The sequence below is a fragment of the Piliocolobus tephrosceles genome, chromosome 13 (assembly GCF_002776525.5).
Source record: "Piliocolobus tephrosceles isolate RC106 chromosome 13, ASM277652v3, whole genome shotgun sequence".
In the NCBI taxonomy this organism is placed as follows: Eukaryota; Metazoa; Chordata; class Mammalia; order Primates; family Cercopithecidae; genus Piliocolobus; species Piliocolobus tephrosceles.
This window is the reverse complement of record NC_045446.1, coordinates 45,092,500-45,114,378: the sequence shown is the minus strand read 5'-3', so window position 1 is coordinate 45,114,378 and position 21,879 is coordinate 45,092,500.

Here is a 21,879-nt window from a genome sequence, read left to right as displayed (position 1 = left end):
AGTTTTGTCTCCCCCAACCCCCCAGCCAGCTGTGAGCCTCTTGGAGAACCATATCACTTGGGTTCTATTTTCACTGCCAATTGCTTATGGCACCAAGGGATCAATTTATGAAGTGTGTCATTTCTGATCAAGTGGTAGGAACAGGAACAAGAGCTAGGGGTTTAACACTGAAAATCATTTCTCCAGGCCCCCACCCCACTGACCTTCCTGGAAATCAATGCAAGTTACCTCCAAATGAGTCATGTGCCATATCTGGGAGCCTCTGGAACTCAGAGCCACAGGTCACCACACTCGTGAAGAGAACTCAGAGCTAAAAATAAGGGTGATGGGTGTCTGAAACGATACTTAGATAATCTCTTCAAAGAAGCTTGGGGAAAAAAAGGTTGGCACATCACTTGGAACCTGTCGCTCCATCTATCCTAGGAAATGAAGTTTTTCCTAAAATGTTTTGAGTTACCTTGTTATTATCCTTTTCTGTTTAAGAATTTGACACAGCAGTGCATATTTATCATCATCACATTATATTTATAACGTCTTGACATGTCTTTGTAGACCCATATTTTCTTTGGAGGTCTAATTTCTCTTTGCCTGGAGTTCACACAGTTTAGATTTGATCAAGCACCAGGGACTGATATAAATTATAGCACTGAAAAGCTGACAAGAAGTTCAGAGATGTGAAGACCAATACTTCATGTTATAGATGAGGAAACTGAGGCACCGAGCACCTTCCACTCATGTTGACCCGGATGTTGAGGTAAGGTGCATGTAGAACCCAACCGGGAGGTTTATGATCCAGCCCTCACACCCGATATTAGCCCTTCGGTTACCTGCTCACAAAGCAATTGGTTGAATGACAGAATATTTCACTGTCAAGAAGGTTGTGGCAATTTCACAAAGACGGCCGTGGTATAGCCTCCTATGAGATATCCTCGGTCTGTGTTTTCACTGCATGGCATCTTCATCATAGAGACGAGGCAATCATGAGGATCTTAGAAAGTTAAAGCCACAAAGGACTTTAGAAATCGTCTAGGATAGTGGCTTTTATTTGTTTGTTTCTTTGTTTAGAGAAAGAATCTCATTCTGCCACCTAAGCTAGAGTGCAGTGGCATGATCACAGCTCACTGCAGCCTCCACATCCTGGGATCAAGCAATCCTCCCGTCTCAGCCTCCCGAGTAGTTGGGACTATAGGCACACACCAGCACTCCTGGGTAATTCTTTTGTAGGGATGTGGTTTCACCATTTTGCTCAGGCTGGTCTCGAACTTTGGGCTCAAGTGATCTGCCCACCTCGGCCTCTCAACCTGCTGAGATTACAGGCTTGAGCCACTGTACCTGGCTAACCAATAGTAGCTTTAAAATTTTTTTGTGTGCGTGTTTGCATTAGAATACTTTTTTCTGTAGATAAGAGGAACATCAGTATATAAAGCAGATAAAAGAGGAGCTTCCACTCATAAGTGGGAGTTGAATAATGGGAACACATGGACACAGAGAGGGGAACATCACACTCCAGGGCCTGTTGTGGGGTGGGGGATGGGTGAGGGAAGGGAACTTAGAGGATGGATCAATAGGTGCAGAAACCACCATGGCATATGTATACCTATGTAACAAACCTGCACACTCTGCATACATATCCCGTTTTATTTTTTTAGAAGAAGAAAGGAAAAAATAAAGTTATAATTAAGCATTAAAAAATAAAAGGAGCTTCCTTGCTTGAAATGAATGGTGCACTTTCACCATCATGCCTTGCCCTCTTTGCACACTCTGAACTTACCTTTACACACCTGCCCACAACATGATGTGTAGTTTTAGTTTTGGATTGAAATTAGTTTTGTTCATTATGGATTAGTACTTACTTAAACCGAGTGATAAACTTTAGTGCTTTCTTCACTCAATTACTGTTTTCTTGTTTGTTTGTTCATTTGGTTTTGTTTTTTGAGATGGAGTTTCACTCCTGTCACCCAGGCTGGAGTGCAGTGGCACGATCTCAGCTCACTGCAACCTCTGCCTCCAGGGTTCAAGTGATTCTCCTGCCTTGGCCTCCCAAGTAGCTGGAGTTACAGGCACCCACCACCATGCCTGGCTAATTTTTGTATTTTTAGTAGAAATGGGGTTTCACCATGTTGGCCAGGCTGATCTCGAACTCCTGACCTCAGGTGATCCAACCACCTCAGCCTCCCAATTACTATTATCTACTTTTTGTATCTTACATTTTTAATTCTGTGTGTGTGCATGTGTGCGTGTTTGTGTGAGGTAAATCATTCTCGATGAATTCACTGAGAGAGTCTGCCATAAACTTACCGAATTATCATATAATGTAACAAATGCTATAGACAGGCTGGTTTAAACAACAGAAACTTATTTTCACACAATTCCAGAGTCTGGAAGTTCAAGACCAAGGTGTTGGCAGGGTTGGTTTCTTCTGAATGTAGAAGGCTGTTTTCTCCCTGTATCTGCACGTGGTCTGCCTTGTGTATCTGTGTCCTAATTTCCTCTTCTTAGAAGGACACCAGTCATATTGGATTAGGACCCACCCATATGATTTCATTTTAACTTAATTACCTCTTTAAGAACCCTACCTCCAAATACAGTCCCGTTCTGAGCTACAGGGAGTTAGGACTTCAACATATGAATTTTGGAGGGACACAATTCCGCCCCTCATAGTCTTCATTTTGCTTTCACTCGAATGCTAGTTTGGTTAAATTTGGGAATCTCTATTCAAAATAATTTTCAGTCAGACCTTTGAAAAAATTCTTCAATTATTTTTAGTAACGTACATGACAGTTCTGGTGCCAGTCATATTCATGTTCCTTTATCGACTTGTTTCCTATAGAAACTTTTAGGATCGTCTCTTGAATTTTATGACAATTTTCTGTGTTAGGGCCTTTTAAATTTTATTTTGCTTGAAATTTAGTGGATGAGTTCAACTTGAAAACTCACTTTTCTTCGCTTTAGGAAATTTCCTTTTATTATTTCTCTCATTAATCCCTCCCTCTATTTAATCTGTTTCCTCTTGCTGAAACTCCCATTAGAAGTTAGAATTTCTTTGTCCTTTTATGTTTATTCAAGGAGAATTCCTTAGCTCAATCTTACATGGAACTAATTTGCATTTCCTCTTCTTACAAGGACACCAGTCATATTGGATTAGGCCCGACCCATATGATTTCATTGTAACTTAATTACCTCCTTAAGAACCCTACCTCCAAATACAGTCCCGTTTTGAGCTACTCAGCTCATCTACTGATTTTAAAATAATTACATTTATAATTTTTAAGATAGCTAATTTTTTTCATGTAGCCCATCCTTGCTTTATAAATGACATATCATCTTGTATCTCTCTGAGAATATTCATTATACTAACTTGGGGGAAGTCTTCTTTGTTTGCTCTGCTCTACCAATTCTGTTTTCTTGGATATTTGTTTGTTTTTGTGTTGAGTTTGGTGTTTCACCTTCTTAGTGCTGGTTTTTCAACTATATTTGGGATTTTTGGTTATATGTTTACCATGTCATTTGGGAATTTCTGTTTTCCTTTTGGTGGATACTACCTCTGATTAAAGGAGCTTTCCCGCAGGGACTGTGGGGCAGGGATGGAGCCTGCTACCAGCTGTGCGCAGTGGCAGTGTGTCTCCTGTGTGGGCTCTTCCACTCCCTGTGGAGGTCAATGGTTCTATGGGAAGTTCCCTGGAATTTCTGGCCCCTTAGTCTGGAGCCACACTGGAAAGTGAGGAAAGCTCCTAGCCCTGGACCCTTCTTCTTATCCATCAACCTTGTGATAGCCCAGGGTGCCTCCCACTCTGCATATCCTCTGATTCCAAGTTTGGGATGTCCCAGGACAGCTCCTGCCTTGCCACACGCTGCTACACTGCCTGTGGCCAGGCCTTCTCGCTGTTAATTCACAGCTTTCTGCTTTCTCTCTGGAATTCTTCGAAGTTCCTCGCTTGTTAATGGACACTTCTTTTCATGGTGTTGTTTTCAGTCTTCTCTCTAATTTATTTTCTTTTAAATCACTTTGTGGAGTTCTAGGGTCTGTTGGCATTCTCCAGCACTGTGCTGTCCAACACAGTAGCCATAACCGCACGTGGCTATTTAAGTTGAAATTATTTAAGATAAGTAGAGTGTAAAAGTCAGTTTCTCAGTCACAGAAGCCACATTCCAAGTGCTTAACAGCCACATGTGACTAGTGCCTCCACAGTGAACAGCATAGCTATAGAATCCTTCCATCGCTTGCAGAAAGGCCTCTTGGACAGCACTGCTCTAGATCTTCTGCATCTGAAAAGTGAAGAAATTCCTAAATCCCTTTTGAGATGCTATGAGGATTAGATGACAGTAAGCCTGTGTTGGGCACACAGCAGGGTGCTCAATCAGTACCAGCTGAACGTCCACTCAATGGTAAGTGAATTTGTGGTGCTGGGACTGGACCCCACTGTTTCTGCCTCATTGTTCCCAGAGTTACCATAAACAAGTGAACCACTGAGAAACAGAGGGCATGAAGGAGACCAGGCAAAAGCGTGAAGCAGGACAGTGAGGGTGACCTGAAAACACATGCCTTAAAACACTACCTTTATACCCCAAATCAGAAAAAGAGAGCTCAATTAGAAACAGGGATTTATTTAATCATCACAAAAACTTTGTCAGGAAGGCATTATTATGCTTCCCATGGTATGAATGAAGAATGAAATAAATGCAGTCCACGAAAAATGAACTAAATCTCTCACGCCACATAGTTAGGTCAACTGGAAGTTCATGGCTATATTAGGACTAGAATCCACTGCTTCCTCATTCGTATTCCCTAAGATAACTAAAAATTAGTAAGTCATGGGGAAACACAGATCACAAAGGTGAAGAGGAAATACGAACCCAAATCTAACCCAAAACACTTCCACAATGTGGTTCCAAAATTTGTTTGATCATGGTCCCCTCATAAAAATTTTTTGAGCAATACACACATGCACAAACACACACACAAGTTTCTATAAAACATATTCACAATGATGCACTAAAAAGATAATAAATAGAATATGAGTCTCAATCTTCTGGCTCATACTCTAGCATTATTTCACATGTTTCCTAGGGGGCTCCCTACCTCCTACTCTCAGAACCACTGATCTAAACCATGCCACATAAAAGAGGGAACATTTTGTAAGAGGGATTTGCAGGCTTGGGAATCTCAGCTTCCATCTGCTCATCTAAACCACTCTGAAAAGAAACGTAATTGGACCATAATGTATTCAATGTCAGCCACATTCTTAGAGTAACTAGGACTTTTCACTATTTCTATGCACCAGTGGTCTGATATTTGTCATTGGCTCTTATTTCAAAAAGAGAATTAACTCTAACCTACCATTCAGAGGTTGCTCCTGACCACGCGTTCCATCTGTGAAAGGCATGGAAATGGGCAAAGCAGCATATAAGTGCATCAAGATGGTTCTTTTATTCCAAGAAATAAAAACATGTCATCTTTACTGAAATGAAGTGAGACTTGATGAAACAAATGGCTCATTTATTTACATCATCCAGATTTTTAAAAACTGGCCTCCTTGTTTTCATGGCCATTCACTGCTTGCTGTGATAACAGTGTTTTCAGCTTAAAATCACTATGATGTGTTTGATTCTCTCTTGGGTGCAATTTCTCTCCTCTCTGTCCCTTTATCTCTGTTTCTGCCTCTCTCCCAATCAAAGGGAAGATACAGGTGTTATTATCCCCTTTTTATAGATGAAGAACTTTGTTTGAGAAGTTAGGTTACACAGCTAGTATATGGTAAAGTCAAACTTTGAACCCAGATTCTCTGTTCCAGAGTCAATGCTCTGATGGAAATTTTAACTAGTGGAATTGCTCTAGTCAGAATTTGATCTAGTTGGCATTATGTAGATGGGAGAGAGAACACGGTGGGGCTGAGCACCTGCAGAGCCAAAGTACCAGCTCAACTTTATCTTGCACTGAGAGATTAGCAGGGTTTTACAGAAACAGTATGACAGATTCAGAAGAGGACGTGCCTACGTTTGCTATTCAGCTGTTACAAAGCCTTTAGGAGAAGCCTGGAGCAGCACAAGTCCCTGAAGTGGGTATCACAGGGCCAGCAAATCGACATATGTAAATCAAATTGCAGATGTTCGGAGTGGATCAGTGGGATCGTCTTAGGAGGTGTTTCCATGGGCTGTGTAGTCTTTATGACTCTTCACCTGTGTCAACAACAGGCACTTCAATGTCTTTTGAATTTAGCCCTTCCTTTGTTCCTCCTCTTCTTATTGCCCCAGTTCAAATGTATTGCCTAGACTTTTTCAGAAGCCCCCTGCCCAGTTTTCCCACTTCCCTTCCATTTGTTACACCACCACCAGAGTCATCTTTCAAAACCTGGATCTGATGATGGTACCCTTCAGCTTGCCTCTGTTAGTGCCCTGTTACTATGAGATCATGTTAACATTTTTGACATCGTTTTCAAATTTCTTTGTCTTGCTCCAAATTAACTTTCCCACTTCTTCTCCCACCATCCCACTTTCCTTTATCCTATCTACCAGCCTCTTCAGTCTAATCACTGTTCTCCAAAAATAGCCAGTACTTTCATGCCTCTACGCTTTGCTCATGCTCCCTCCTCTGCCTGGAATGTCCTCCGCCTCCTTCACCTCCTCCCTCTGGTGGAATCTTCCTCATCCTTCAATAAACAGCCCAGATGGCCTCTTCAGGGAAAGCCTCCATCCCTAACCTTTCAGGTAGGATGTGATACTCTGCGCTGGGACCTTAAAACACGCTCTTGTTATGGGGACATCTGTCTGGTTGTACGCGTGTCTTTTTGGATCATCAGGTGGTGAAATCCTCTGTAAAAAAGAGAGTGTCTTATTCGCCTTTGGGTCCTCAATGTTAGCACCTAGTAGGCATTTAGAAGTTGAAGTTGAATTTATTCATGTAAATGAATAATTTTGAGAGGTCTTGAAAGGGCTAAATTCCTACTATATCTGAGATAAGCTGCAAGAGATAAAGCACAAATTCAGCAAAAAAAAAAAATTTACTTACTTAAGTCTATAGCCACTCCATCTAAACATAAAGATTGGATGCATTTTTATAATAGCTGGGAGCCTTTTTTTGGCTTTCCCAGTAAGTTTGTGCTGTGTCTATATTGTAATAACACTGGATTAGAATGAACAGTTACGGGTTTCTAGTCTTAGCTTTACTATTAATTAGCTGTGTGCCCTCTGACAAGTCAGTTCTCCTTTCTAGTTCCTTACTTATAGAATATTCATATGAGGCAAATGATTTCTAAGGTGCTTTCTACTTCTGTAATTTGATAATTCTTATTTTCCACTTAGGAAAACTAAGTCTTTACTTCCTTTTGAGCATGACGGACCTTAACCAACAAACAGTAAACTTTCTACATTGTCATAAAAACATCTTTGTCCTACTATGACCCTATTACCCCAAAATGTGGGTATTAGAAATGATACAAGGTATTTTATGAGTGAGATCTCTTGCTATGGGGAAAAACAAACACAAAAAAAGGCAGACACAGCTAACAAACAAAAAAACTCCTTATTGCTAAAACATCCGAGCTCTGCTCCTTTGAAGTTGGAAGGCTTCACATCAGGAGAAGAAAAGAACCTCAGAAAGACTAGTTGATCTTTTGTGTTCACAAAGATGAAGGAGAGAATAAAGTGGTCAATGTTTGGACGAACAGAGGCAGGATGGTGCACTTCCGGGTTCTTCTTTACCACCAACTCTTCCCGTGTGTGCAAGAATGCAGCTGACGTCCGGGAAGGTGCAGATTAATCAGGCATGCACCAGGTGATGTCAATCCGAGGAGACCAAGATTTACCTGGTGGCACCTGCGGAGCGGCCCTCCTCCCCCGACATGCCCATGCCCCGCCTATTGCCCTTCCACTCCTAGAAAAGTCGCTCCCAGCAGATGCGCCGGGGGTGGGCTTTCTCAGCCCCCACTCTTGTCGGGACTGTATTAGAAACTCCACCCCCCCCCCAGCTCCGGTCCCTGAAGCTAGATGACCAAAGAATTTGCAGTTTTGCTTTTAGCCTTGCCTACTCGCTGGTTCTTTTGTGCCCACTCAGCTGGTCTTAGAAAAACAAATCAGTTGGTGCCGAAGACCCGGGAGGAGACCCCTCCTCAGGCCTCTAGGGATTGAGGAACCTCCTCCTGCTTCCACACCGCAGACGGACCAGGACCTGAGACCCACTTCCCTCACTCTCACGGCCTCTCTGGGGTAAGTGCCCTTGTCTCCTCTTTACCTCCCTGAGCCAAAATCCTGCGCAGGTCCGAGGTCCATTTTGAGCCACCAAGTGGCTCCAGAGACCTGTTCAGGACGGAGACGTCCGCCTGAAGGTAATCTCCACTTTGGCTCCATGAGCCTCCAGTCTGTCTCTGCTGGTTCCAAAGGAGGCTTTGAAGCCAGGCAGATATCCACTTCCATTTCCATTGTGTCCATTGTGTCCGTAAAGAGGAAACAAATGGGAAACCCCCAGTCCAAATTTCCAAAGAGCACCCCCTTAGGGTGACTCCTAGCCAATTTAAAAACCTTACAGCTGGAACAAGACCTTAGGAGGAAGCGGTTAATTTTCCTTTCCACTGTGGTGTGATCGACTTCAGCAATTTCTGCCAGCGGCTAGGCAAGTGGTCCGAAATTAATTACGTACAAGGCTTTTGGGCCTTAAGCTCTCCTCCCTATACTCCTCCTTCTCTCCACCCCCTCCCTTCCTGCCCAGACTCCTCCTCCTCCCCCCATCCAGACTCCTCCTTCCTCCTCCTTATCTACTAGTAATCCACTCGGTCCCGTGCCTCCTTCGGGCCCCCAACTGGCTGTCTTGAGTCCCCTATCTCTGCCCACACCCTCCTACAGTGTTAGCACCTTTGCGAGAGGTAGCTGGGGTGGAGGGGTAGTCAGAGTACGTGTCCCTTTTTCATTGGCTGATCTTTCCAAAATTGAGAAGCGTTTAGGTGATCTCTCAGCTAATCCTACCATATACATAAAGGAATTTAGATACCTTTGTCAGGCCTATGACTTAACTTGGCATGACCTCCAGGTTATCCTAACCTCTACCCTAAACTGACTGAGGTTCTAACCCAATATACCCGGTTAGATCCGGCCTCCCCCACAGGGGCCACCATTTTGGCATCTTATTTCATTTCTCAATCAGCTCCTGACATTCGTAAAAAAAAAAAACTTCAAAAGGTAGAGGATGGTCCTCAGACACCAATACAAGACCTAGTTAAATTAGCCTTTAAGGTCTATAACTCCAGAGAGGAGACGGCAAGCGTGCCTTGAACAGAAGGTTCAGCTCCTAGCAGCGGCTTTACAGCCCAGTCGTAACCCCAGGCCAGAGAGCACACACCCCACAGACTCCAAGGCTGCAAAAAGAGCCTGCTATATAAGTGCGGCAAGGCAGGACACTATGCCAACAGGTGTCCACAGGGTCCCCGAGCCCCATCACAGCCTTGCTATAAGTGCAAGGCATCAGGACATTAGGCCAGTGAATGTCCTAACCTTCGTCCACCAGCAACCCCCTGCCCTGCTTGGAGCAGGGAGGACACTGGAAGTCTGATTGCCCCACCCTGAGAACAGGTGTTGCGTCTCCACGTGACCCCCTTTCCCAGGATCCTGGGAGCTCCTTCCAGCTCCTACATCTGGACGACGACAACTGAAGGTGCCGAGACTCGGGGACCCCCATCACCCTCGCCGAGCCATGGGTAACTCTCCTGGTAGTGGGTAAGACAATTAATTTTTTAATCGACAGCGAGGCTACCTATTCTGTTTTGCCATCCTTCTCTGGACCTAGCCTTCCATCCATTATCTCTGTAGTAGGAGTAAGTGGAAAGCCATCCACTCCACGAAAAACTCCACTCCTTAATTGCTGCCTGGCCAACAACTACTTTGCGCACTCATTCCTCATTTCCAGCTGAAAAGGGCCCCTACCGAAAGCAATCAGTGGAAATCAGTTTGGCTTTCCCCCACTTGCCTCAAACTTACTAAATTTTCTTAACTATCTCATACTCCCCAACCTTGCCAGGACCATCCTTCTGGGTTTTGCCCATATTCCAACAAATGCTTCCATTCCTCATTCCTATACTAATACTGTGCCTTATTTTATTCTTCATCCATATGTCCAAATACCAACCATGGGCCCCGATCTTAATGACGCCCTTTAACAGCAGGAAGTAGCCAGACAGACCATGGCGCCCCTTTATCACTATTATCAATAAAAGGTTGGACTGTTCGGACGAACAGAGGCAGGATGGTGCACTTCCGGGTTCTTCTTCACCACCAACTCTTCCCGTGTGTGCGAGAATGCAGCTGACGCCCAGGAAGGTGCAGGTTAATCAGGCATGCACCAGGTGATGTCAATCCGAGGAGCCAAGATTTACCTGGTGGCACCTGCGGAGCGGCCCCCTTCCCCCGACATGCCCATGCCCCGCCTATTGCCCTTCCACTCCTAGAAAAGTCGCTCCCAGCAGATGCGCCGGGGGTGGGCTTTCTCAGCCCCCACTCTTGTCGGGACTGTATTAGAAACTCCACCCCCCCCCAGCTCCGGTCCCTGAAGCTAGATGACCAAAGAATAAATTTGCAGTTTTGCTTTTAGCCTTGCCTACTCGCTGGTTCTTTTGTGCCCACTCTGGTGGTGTTAGAAAAACAAATCAGTCAAGCCCCCCTGAAAGATGTTTCGGAGCAAAAGGAGATGCTTGCATGTCGAATTTAAAACTCGGGTCCTCGGGGAAGGCATTTTACAAAGTGACACAGGTGCAAAGAATCAGAATCTTCAAGGTGGTGTCCTTACTGGATGCTGTGACAATTACCCTTTATATAAGAAGAAATCTGAGAGTCCCCCAATATTCTGAAGTGCTGTATTCCAATTTCTTAAAGATAGTCTTGGTAGGGTGTGGTGTCTCACGCCTGTAATTCCAGCACTTTGGGAGGCCGAGGGGAGTGGATCACCTGAGGTGGGGAGTTTGAGACCAGCCTGACCAACATGGAGAAACCCGGTCTCTAGTAAAAATATAAAATTAGCTGGGTGTGGTGGCGCATGCCTGTAATCCTAGCTACTCAGGAGGCTGAGGCAGGAGAATCTCTTGAACCCAGGAGGTGGAGGCTGCAGTGAGCAGAGATCATGCCATTGCACTCTAGCCTGGGTGACAAGAGTGAAACTCGGTCTCAAAAAACAAAACAAAACAAAAACAAATAGTTGGTCTTTATATTTTAGAGCAATTTTAGGTTCACAGCAAAATTGAGTGGAAGATACAGAGTTTCCATATCTCCCCTGCCCCCACACATGCATTGCCTCCCCCACTATCAACACCCTGTGCCAGAGTGGTACATTTGTTGCAATCAGTGAGCCTACAATGTTACATCATTATCTCCCAAAGTCTATAGTTGACATTAGAGTTCACTCCTGTGGTTGTTCATTCTGTGGGCTTGGACAAATGTATAATGAGATGTATCCACCATTATATTATCACACAATAATTTCACTGCCTTAAAAATCCTTTATACTCCATCTATTCATCTCTTCTTCTCCGCTAGCCTCTATCAACTACTGATCTTTTTACAGTCTCCGTAGTTTTGCCTTTTCCAGAGTATCATGTAGTTGACACCACATAGGATTGTAGCCTTGTCAGATTGGCTTCTTTCACTTACCAATGTGCATTTAAGGTTCTTCCATGGCTTTTCATGGCTTGAGAGTGCATTTCCTTTTAGCATTGAGTAATACTGCCCTGCCTGGATGTGCCACAGTTTATTTATCTGTTCCACTACTGATGGCCATCTTGGTTGCTTTCAAGTTTTGACAATTATGAATAAACTGCCATAAAGGTTTGTGTGCAGATTTTCATGAGGACATAGTTCTTGTCAGACAATACTCATTTGGGTAAATACCAAAGGGTTTGATTCCTGGATTATATGATAAAAGTACATTTAGTTTTGTAAGAAACTGCCAAACTGTCTTCCAACGTGCCTGTACCATTTTGCATTTCCATCAGCAATAAATGAAAGCCCTTGTTGCTCCGCATCCTCACGAGCGTTTGGTGTTGTCAGTGTTTTGAATTTTGGCCATTCTAATACATGTGTAGTGGTATCTCATTGTTGTTCTAATTTGCAATTTCCTAATCACATATGATATTGAGCATCTTTTCATTTTCTTATTTGCTCCCTGTATATGTTTGGTGAGGTGTCTGTTTAGGTCTTTTGACCATTTTTTAAATTGGGTTGTTCATTTTCTTATTCTTCAGTTTTGAGAGTTCTTTTTACATTTTGGATAACAGTCCTTTATCAGATGTGCCTTTTGCATATTTTCAGATTTTCTTCCAGTCTGTTGCTTGTCTTCCCATTCTCTTGACAGCATCTCTTGCAGGTTTTTTTGCAGAACACTGTAAAAATGTTCTTCCTTTTTAAAATATACCTTTTCAAGCTAAACTCTACTTTTAAATTGCTTTAGCAGAAATATTAACTATCCAGAAATGTCTTTCCAGTCCATAGAGACAGGATTTGTTTTATTTGTATTTCCTGAACTTATGAAGTAGTAGGAATAGAAGTTAGAAAAATCACCTGTGTTCAAATTTGAGTTATAATTTTGAATGTGCATTTCAAATATTCATTGAGGGAATGTCTTGAGGTGGCAGACCTCAACCCTGTTTCCTAAATTTTGTTATATTTGATGCCATAGGTTAAGGGACTTCAGCTAATATCCCATAAACCCATAGGAGATGACATTTATTTCTTACTGAGCATACTTACTGTTACGGCAACATTCGCCAGCTGGAATGTAGACTAAGTAGATGGTGAGATGCTTAGTCTGAGGAACTAAGCGTGTGTGTGTGAGTGAGGAACACTTTCCTGAGAAGATTAGCTGGAACCTAAGAAAGGTTTCCTGTCTCCTAGAAGGTGGGACGATTTTGCCTGATGAGTATTTGTGAGAAAGTGGTTAAGGCAATAAGGAGCTCTGGTCAAAGGATGACATGGTACTGGAAAGGGGCCAAGTATATAGTATGGCAACTGTGGATCTTTTTATAGACGTGGACCTACTGAGATATGGTGCTGGAAGCTGTGTTATAGTTATTGTTGACTTGTTTGGTGATGTTTCTGTATGAATTTCTTCTAGTGAGTTGTCCCCAAATGCTAGAATTTGAAAGTGCAATAAGAAGTTCCAGAAGCTGTAGGGCCAGTACACATAGACCACAAAACTTGATGACATCAGGACCTATAATATTTTCAGTCTGTAAAAGAAAGATTGCATTATGCATACTCTCCTAGACCTGTGAAGGCAAAAATCATGAAATAAGGTTCATTACAAAAATTTTCCTAGCATAGGCTAGGAAAATCAAGTATCATGTTCTATTATGGCAATTGGAAGAAATATTGAAAATGAAGATCATGTTCCAGGGATTGATAATCTTAAATACATGTCTGTGAGAAATAGTCCAAAGGACCAGGCACATTTATTCAAAGATGAATTGGTGATGGTAGGAATATGAAAACTTTTAGCAAACTTTCAAATATCTGACGAGCTGTCATATATATTAGGAGGGAAGAAATTTGTTCCAAGAAAGGGAGAAACTAGGACCAATAGACATTGCAGATAGGTAGACCGACATTGTTTCAATGTAAAAGAAAATTAGTGTCTGAGAAGGTAGCGCATCCTTTTTCACTTTACAGCAATTGGAAAATGAAATAATGTTTACAGTCCATGGTGAAAAAGAGTAGCACAATGGTTCCCACCTGCCTAAGGGCTGAGATGATTAATATCTTGCCAACCTGTAACCCATTCCCAGCACAGTGATTGGGAAGCTCTGCATTGATGGGATTGCTGATCTCTGAACATAGTAAATTCCCCACCTTAGGAACCCTTCAAGGAGAGTCTGGAAACAACTTGGATGGGGGTGTTGTAATGGCAATTTTAAAATGCTTTTAAATCTATGTACTTTTTATTATAGTTTCGTAAGTTCAGGCAAATGCACAGATTCACATAATCACCACCATGATCAACACACAGAACAGTTCCACCACCACCCCAAAGTTATTTTGAGCTATCCTTTTGTAGTCACACCTATTCCCATTCCTAAGCTCTTGCATTCTACAAAGTGACACTATCTACTCTCTATCCCTAAAGTTTTGCCTTTTCCAGAAGGCCACATAAGTGAAATCACACAGTATCTAGCCTTTTGAATAAGGTTCCTTTCACTTAGCTTAGTGCATTTGAGATTCATCCGCACAGTTGACTCATCCGTGGTTTGTTTCTTTTTATTGCTGGGTGGTATTCAATTGTATGGTTGTGCCACCACGCCCATTCACTCACCAGCTGAAGAATACTCGGGGGACTTCTGGCTTCTAGCCCAACATTTTAGATTAGATCACTTTAGGCCAGGTGTAGTGGCTCACGCCTGCAATCCCAGCACTTTGGGAGGCGGAGGCGGGCAGATCACGAGGTCAGGAAATCAAGACCATACTGGCTAACACAGTGAAACCCCCGTCTGTACTTAAAAAAAAAAAAAAGTGTGGTGGCTGGCTACTTGGGAGGCCGAAGCAGGAGAATGGCACAAACCTGGGAGGTGGAGCTTGCAGTGAGCTGAGATCCTGCCACTGCACTCCAGTGTGGGCGAGAGAGCGAGATTCTGTCTCGGAAAAAAAAAAAAAAAAAAAAAAAAAAAAGTCACTTTATCCTAGCAAGTAAAACACTGAACAAACTGAAAACTAACAGTTCTTCTTAGCTCCGTGAAATAATTGAAATCACAGGACAAACTGCTCTACCTGATTTGGGCAGACAGTAGATCAAATAACCCACAATTGATTGGAGCAGAAATTTCAGTGGGAGCCAGTGTTGAGTTAATTTAACCAGTACTTTAGAGCTGGCTTTAAACAAAAAATTACGAAAACATGCTAATAAGCAAAAAACAGAGTTTGAAGAGACAGAGTAAGCATCATCATTACCAGACTCAGATATGACAGGATGTTTGAATTATTAGAACAGGAATTTTAAACAATTATGATTAATATATTAAGGAGTCTAGTGGAAAAAGTAGATACTATGCAGGAACAGATAGGTCATGTAAGCAGAGAGATGAAAATATTAAGAAAGAATATAAAATAAATGTTAGAAATCAACTTTGTAATGAAAACGAAGAAGGACTTTGATGGGCTTATTAGCCAACTGGACACAGCTGATGAAAGGATCAGTGAGCTTGAGGCTATGTCACTAGAAACTTTCCAAATTGAAAAGCAAAGGAAAAAAAGACTTATGATATAAGTGGACCATAATATCCAAGAACTATGAGAAAATTAGAAAAGATTTAAAAACATACAATGAGAATACCAGAGGAGGAGAGAAAAAGAAACAGAAGAAATACTTGAAGCAATAAAGACTGAAAAGTTCCCAAAATTAATGTCAGACACCAAATTGCAAATACAGGAAGCTCATAGAACTCCATGCAGTATAAAGGGCTATTATTCGGTTTGTTTCCAGTTTGGGGGCAATTATGAATAAATATGCTACAAATATTAATACACAGCAATTTTTTTTGTAAACAAAACTCTTCATTTTTGAAGGTAAATATCTGAGTGGAATTTCTGGGTCATATGTTAAGTCTATGGGCAAGTTCATAAGAAACTCCCAAATCATGTGTCAAAGTGCCTGTGGGTTCCCACCAACCACATCCAGTTGCTTTGCATCTTCACCAGCATTTGCTGTGATCAGTCTCATTTTGCTGTTTCTTAAGTTTTAGCCATTTTAACAGATGTGTAGTGGTATTTCAGTGTGACGTTAATTTGTACTTCTCAAATAATGATGTTGAGCAGTTTTTTAATGTGCTTTTTTGCTAACCATACATCTTCAGTAAAGTGACTGTTCAAATCTTTTATCCATCTAAAAAATTGGATTGTTTTCTTACTGTGGAGTTTTGAGAGTTTGTTATATGTTCTGGAAACAAGTCAAAGGTGCTGTTAAAATCATCTGGAGAATGCTGACTTTTGTTTATTTTGGTAGGCAACCAGGCTGGTTAGGTTCGTACCACAAGTTGTGTCTTGCTTTCTGAGGGCGGTGGTTCCAATGTCAAAGCCCAGAGGTAAAGAAGGAAAGAAAAACCCATTAAACTCACTGGCATACATGCTATTCTTCTCTCAGGTAATAGTGTTTGTATTCTGCCCAGAGGTTTTAGTTATAATCAGTGGAGGAGATAGGCTGTAATGGGCTTACTTTGTCTTGTCCAGCACTAGTTCTGTAATGACAATTTATATACTGGATAGCAATTCTCCCAGATCATTAGTCATCAAACTTGGCAACAAACCAGAATTACCAGAGACACTTTGCTTGCTTATTTACATATTTATTTTTGAGACAGGGTCTTAGTCTGTCACCCAGGCTGGAGTGCCATGGTGTAATCATGGCTCGCTGTTTCCTCTACCTCCTGGACTTAAGTGATCTTCCCACCTCAGCCTTCTGAGTAGTTGTGATAACAGGCATGCACCAGCATGCCCAGGTAATTAAAAAAATTTTTTTTGTAGAAATGGGGTCTCACTATGTTGCCCAGGCTGGTCTCAAATTCCTGGGCTCAAGTGATCCTCCTGCCTTGGACACACAAAATGCTGATATTACAGGCATGAGCCACCATGACTGGCTTCCTGGGAAGCATGAAATAATATAGATTTAAGGGTTCCACCCTAGACCAATCTCCATTAGAAGCCCAATCATCTGTCAAAGATGCTTTCTGGTGTTTCTAATACAGTCAACCTGGGACTGATTTGGGGGCCCAAAGTTAGGGTTAAGCTTGGAAGTTTGTGAACTCCTGGATAGGACAATCTCCAAGGCCCTTTCCAGCCCTGAGATCCTCAGGCTCTATATTATTCAGAATATCCCATTCACAAAGATGCTTGTTAATGAGGCGCCATTCTATTCACTTCCCTCAAAATTTCAACTGAAACTGTAGATCACATAGGTCATCTTGACAAAAGTCCCAGAGAAGATTAAAAATATGTAACTGATAGCGGCCGGGCGCGGTGGCTCACGCCTGTAATCCCAGCACTTTGGGAGGCTGAGGCGGGCGGATCACGAGGTCAGGAGATTGAGACCATCCTGGTTAACACAGTGAAACCCCGTCTCTACTAAAAATACAAAAATTAGCTGGGCATGGTGGCGGGCACCTGTAGTCCCAGCTACTCGGGAGGCTGAGGCAGGAGAATGGTGTGAACCCAGGAGGCGGAGCTTGCAGTGAGCCGAGATTGCACCACTGCACTCCAGAATGGGTGACAGAGTGAGACTCTGTCTCAAAACAAAACAAAACAAAAACATGTAACTGATAGCAAGGTCAAGGTATTAAAACCGACAGGAGAACGGATAGACTCCCCAGTCTGTAAGATTAGTTTCATTGAAATAACAACTTCTTGCAATAATAGCAGCAATAAAATTTAAATCTGCTTTATATAGTGTTTGCCAAGAGGAATATCATGTGTGCTCAAGTCCAAAGATTAGTGGTTTCATTAAGAGCCTCCTTTCCTCCCTAGGATCAGCTCTTTCCCATACATTTCACAAAATTCTTTTGGTTGAGTGCAGTTTCTGCTTATGTGCTAGGAATCACCAGAGAGTTTGAATTTGCTTTCTTTCTAAGGACCTCAGAAATCATCTCCTTGGGCTTACTTCTGTAAGGATGGAAGAGGAAACCAGCCCTGACAGGTTAAGTGCCTTATTAGGGAGTGCCTTATTAGGTTAACTGCCTTATTAGGGAGTCTGAACTGGGGCTTGAAGCCAGATTTTGGCTCCTAGGATGTGATGTCTAACTTCTCTGAGTTGAGTCAAGTGAGATGTTGGATGCAGAGCCTCTTCGCATGTTAACAACACGTCAGATAGCTGCAGTTGGCAGTGGCTGAGTTCCGTGCAATGCATTTGTAAAGGGTGCTTTCACCTAAGAATCTTTCAGCTCCTGGATTTGCAGCTATGAAAATACTGGCAACTAAAATGGCTCAGAACTTGCAAAGTGCCAACTTTCTGGCACATCCTATTCTCTGGGCACTGGGAAGTGGATGGCCCTTGGCTCTCTCTGGAAATTTTTTCACCCCATTTCCTCTCAAAAGTGCCACATGGTATTGTATAGCCAGGGTTTAATCAAGTGAAGCAGAATCTTTATGAGTTATGAAGTAAACAATTTCTTATAGAAATCAGATCTTACATAACTGAGAGAGAAGCTGGGGGAGTAAAGGTGGGAAAGGGCTCGTTGGAGGATTGGAGTCACAAACCGGATAATCTGAAAAGCCAACCCTGTCCAGCCATGGGGGAGGAGCTGGTGGTAGAGGAATATATGGGGGATTGGTGCCTCTGTGGGTCTGCGTCGAAGCTTCTGGTGACAGGGTTGGAGCCGCTGCTCATCAGCAGGACCCGCCCTCAGGAGGAGGTGGTGGACAAAACCTGGAGGACAGTCAGGCAGCTGGAGTCAGGGGCACTTTTGTGTCTGTCACTGCATCACATTGCCCTGGCGTTCTGAGAGGAATGGTGGTTGTTTCCTTTCTCTCTTCAACATGGTGTGCAAACTCCTCTCTGGGGCTCAAAATCGCAACCCTAACATGAAGGGGTTTTTGTGAAACGTTGTTCCGGCTTAAGAAACTTGATACAGAATAAATCACGTCAAGTATAGAGCCTGAAATAGCAACAGCGGTCACGCCTTGGGACTAATGCCATGGAAGCGCTGTTCTCATTTGCCATGAACAATCTGGAATCAGCCTGCTTCACCACAGTCTGAACACGCATGACGGCGCCAGGCGGCCCGAGCTCTGAAGCACAGGCCTCAGCTCCAGCCACAGCTGCATGCACACTCTGGCGCTGCACAGGGTCTGTCCCTCAAGCTTTCTGATATTAACTTCCGCAAAATTGGGCCAATAAAAACTATCTCGCAATATTCTTTGGAAGTAGATATAATAGTAGATGCTCAATAAAAATTATTCCTTTTCTCTCCCAAGTGCCACTTGTTCTCCTGGGTCATCTAGCACCTGTCCTGTTAATCTCTCCAGGTAGAAATGACCTGGTCAAATTCAAACTTGTTCAACCCGCCTTATTTTGCTGCTGTTCTGTTTTGTTTTGCTTTGTTTTGTTTCACGCGTTTAGCAGCCTGAAGCTATGCTTTTTTAGTTTCTGTCTCTAGTGATAAGCAGAAAAGAGGGATGAGAAGGGGGCTTTACTGGTTCAACTAGAAATAGAAACTAAGAACCCATGAGTGTATTCTTCCCCATAGACACTGCTGGAAGTGTTGAATTTTGATAATGAATGTAGCTATGTAATTCATATTTCGCATTCCTGGCATTTCATCGTGGTCTTAGATTGCCAGTATCAACAAGTTCCAGTTTGTGTGGATAGTGTAAAAAACCACTGATTGGCGAGGGAAACATCTGCCATCAATTTATGGCCTTTTCCTGCAGGAGAGGGATGGAGCCCTTCTTAGGCCATTAGACCAAAATCTATTGACTTGGACATGCAAGATCTATTGGTTTAGAAAAGTGAATTTGGTGACATGAGTTCCCCGGGGATCGTTCAATTTTCCTGGGTCAGAAGAGATAAATTACCATTCTGTAAATGTATTTTGCCATATAGGAGGAAAGCAAACATATATATATTCATGAATCTTTACATATAAATACATATCTATATATATTCATATAAAGCAAAAGAGATACTATGTATATTTATAGACATATGTACTTAAAGTAATATAAAAAACATATATACATGTACATGTCTGAGATATAAATAATACTTAGGATAGAGGGGCAAGACAAGTAGAAGCTGATAGCAGATTTGGAGTCACACAACCACAGAGAAAAAATAGAACTTGAAAAGGATAATATTCTGAAGCCATTAATTTGAAGAGGATGTAGACCTATACATTGATTAGCCCCTGCAGGCATTATGGTATCATAGGTGGCTTAAACTGTGTTTGTTGAATTTGAATTTAACAAAGCAACAGTGCTCACGAATTTCTGAAATGTGAAGAAAAGGTTAAATTACAGTCAAAGTACAGTTCTCTAGGAAATGGGGAGTTATCATTTTAGAAAGATTTTAATTCATAGTAACAAATAAAATTGTTCTTACTCAGGATGAACTTCTAGAAGATTCACACATAGAGGATACTTTTATTAAACAAAGTAGGATGACATAGGCATTGTTTTGCATAACACAGTGCCGATCATATGGTAAAAACTGGTAAGTACTTGAAAAAGAATTCAGTGTACACAGGGACTTTTAAAAATGCACTTGATTACTTGACTGCTGGAGGACACTGATAATATATTCCCTACCTACATTTTTCTGCAAAATGTTGACAATCATACCAAGTCCTCATTTAGCCGCTGATTGGATTGAGCTAGTTGCTGGCCTGCGTTCACTCAGATGGGATACTAAAATGCAAAACTACTTTTTAAAAAGTTGACTAAGAGATTGATACCTTTTTTCAACCTAAAATAATAACACGCTTCCTTTGAGCTTATCTCTTATTTTAAGCCCTCAAGATATGAAAACTACTACTGATAAATACTGTAAAGAATCCGCAGTGAACTCACATTCTTTTATATAATTAGTAGGATTGCTCAGATGGCTTATCTGCTTTAAGTTCTGAAAATCTCTTTATCATTTATCTGCAGGAATACTAATCATTTGGGAAGGACAAGGCTGAGAGAACTTGTTTCAGTCGATTAAAAAAAATTTTTTTTTCCATCAAATTCTATTGCTTGAGTTTCCTGGGTTTCTTGTATCTCTTAATTCAACTACTTCCCTTTCTGGTATCTGAAATTGTACTTTAGATCCACTTGAGCATAGGTGAGTTACTTGCATTTTCTGGTGAGAAAAGCATTTCTGAAGGCCTTTTCTATTCATTCTCTGGCTGAATTTTGCCAGGCCCAGGTAACAGGGAACAACTAGTCTGAGAACTAAGAAGCCTTTGCTCTGGGTTTCCTTCTGTGATCTGGTAAGAGCCCTTTGGCTACCAGCCACAGAAATGACTGGCAACATTAAGTAAAAGAAACTCTTGGAAGGATAGCAAAGGCCCACAGATTCAGTGGATGTCTGAAAATCAGGTTTGAAGATGGGCCGGTGCCATGGCCACTTCAGAGGCTGGGAAGCAGGAGCTTCAGCAACAGTTGCAGCAGGAAGAGACAGTAAGAACAACACTGCCAGGATGAGATGGAACATCCAATCCCGGGGGACTGGCCCAGGCTGGATGACAAGTCCACTCTTGCTAGACATGGATGGGGTTCCCAATTACAGTCCACTGGGCTCCATCCAACATGGAAAATGACATTCCTTAGAGGAAATAGGGAGGCAGTTTGGGAAAAGAAACTTCTCCCATTGCATGCTGACCAGATGACTTTGTCCACTATTGTGCTACTACCTAGTATCTTTAAAGTTGCTTCCAGCTTTGAAAACAAATGGAGAGTGCTTCTCCCATTAAAGCTGTTGGAATTACCATGTCCTAGGGATGTTTCCGTCTATGAATGCCTATGAAACCAATGAACAATAATAGGACAAACTGGAAGACTTTTGTGAACAATGGGGTTTATGTGGCTGTAATAGTTACCTATTGCTGTATAACAGTATTACCACAAACTTATATCTTAAAATACATGTTTGTTGTCTCATAGTTTCTGTGTGTCAGGAATCCATGCATGGCTTAGTTTGGGTCCTCTGTAAGGTCTTATAAGGCTGCAATCAAAGTGGAGATGGGAGCTGTGGTCTCATCTGAGGCTTGACTGGGGAAGAGCCACTCTGAGCTCACTCAGGTTGTTTGCAGAATTTGTGGTCATATGCAGGACTGATTTCAGGTTTTTGCTGGTTGTTGGCTGCAGCCTGCCTTTTGCTCAAAGGCTGTCCACAGGTCCTTGCCACTTTGGGCCCCCCACCGACATGGCTGCTTTGATTTCTCAAAGCCA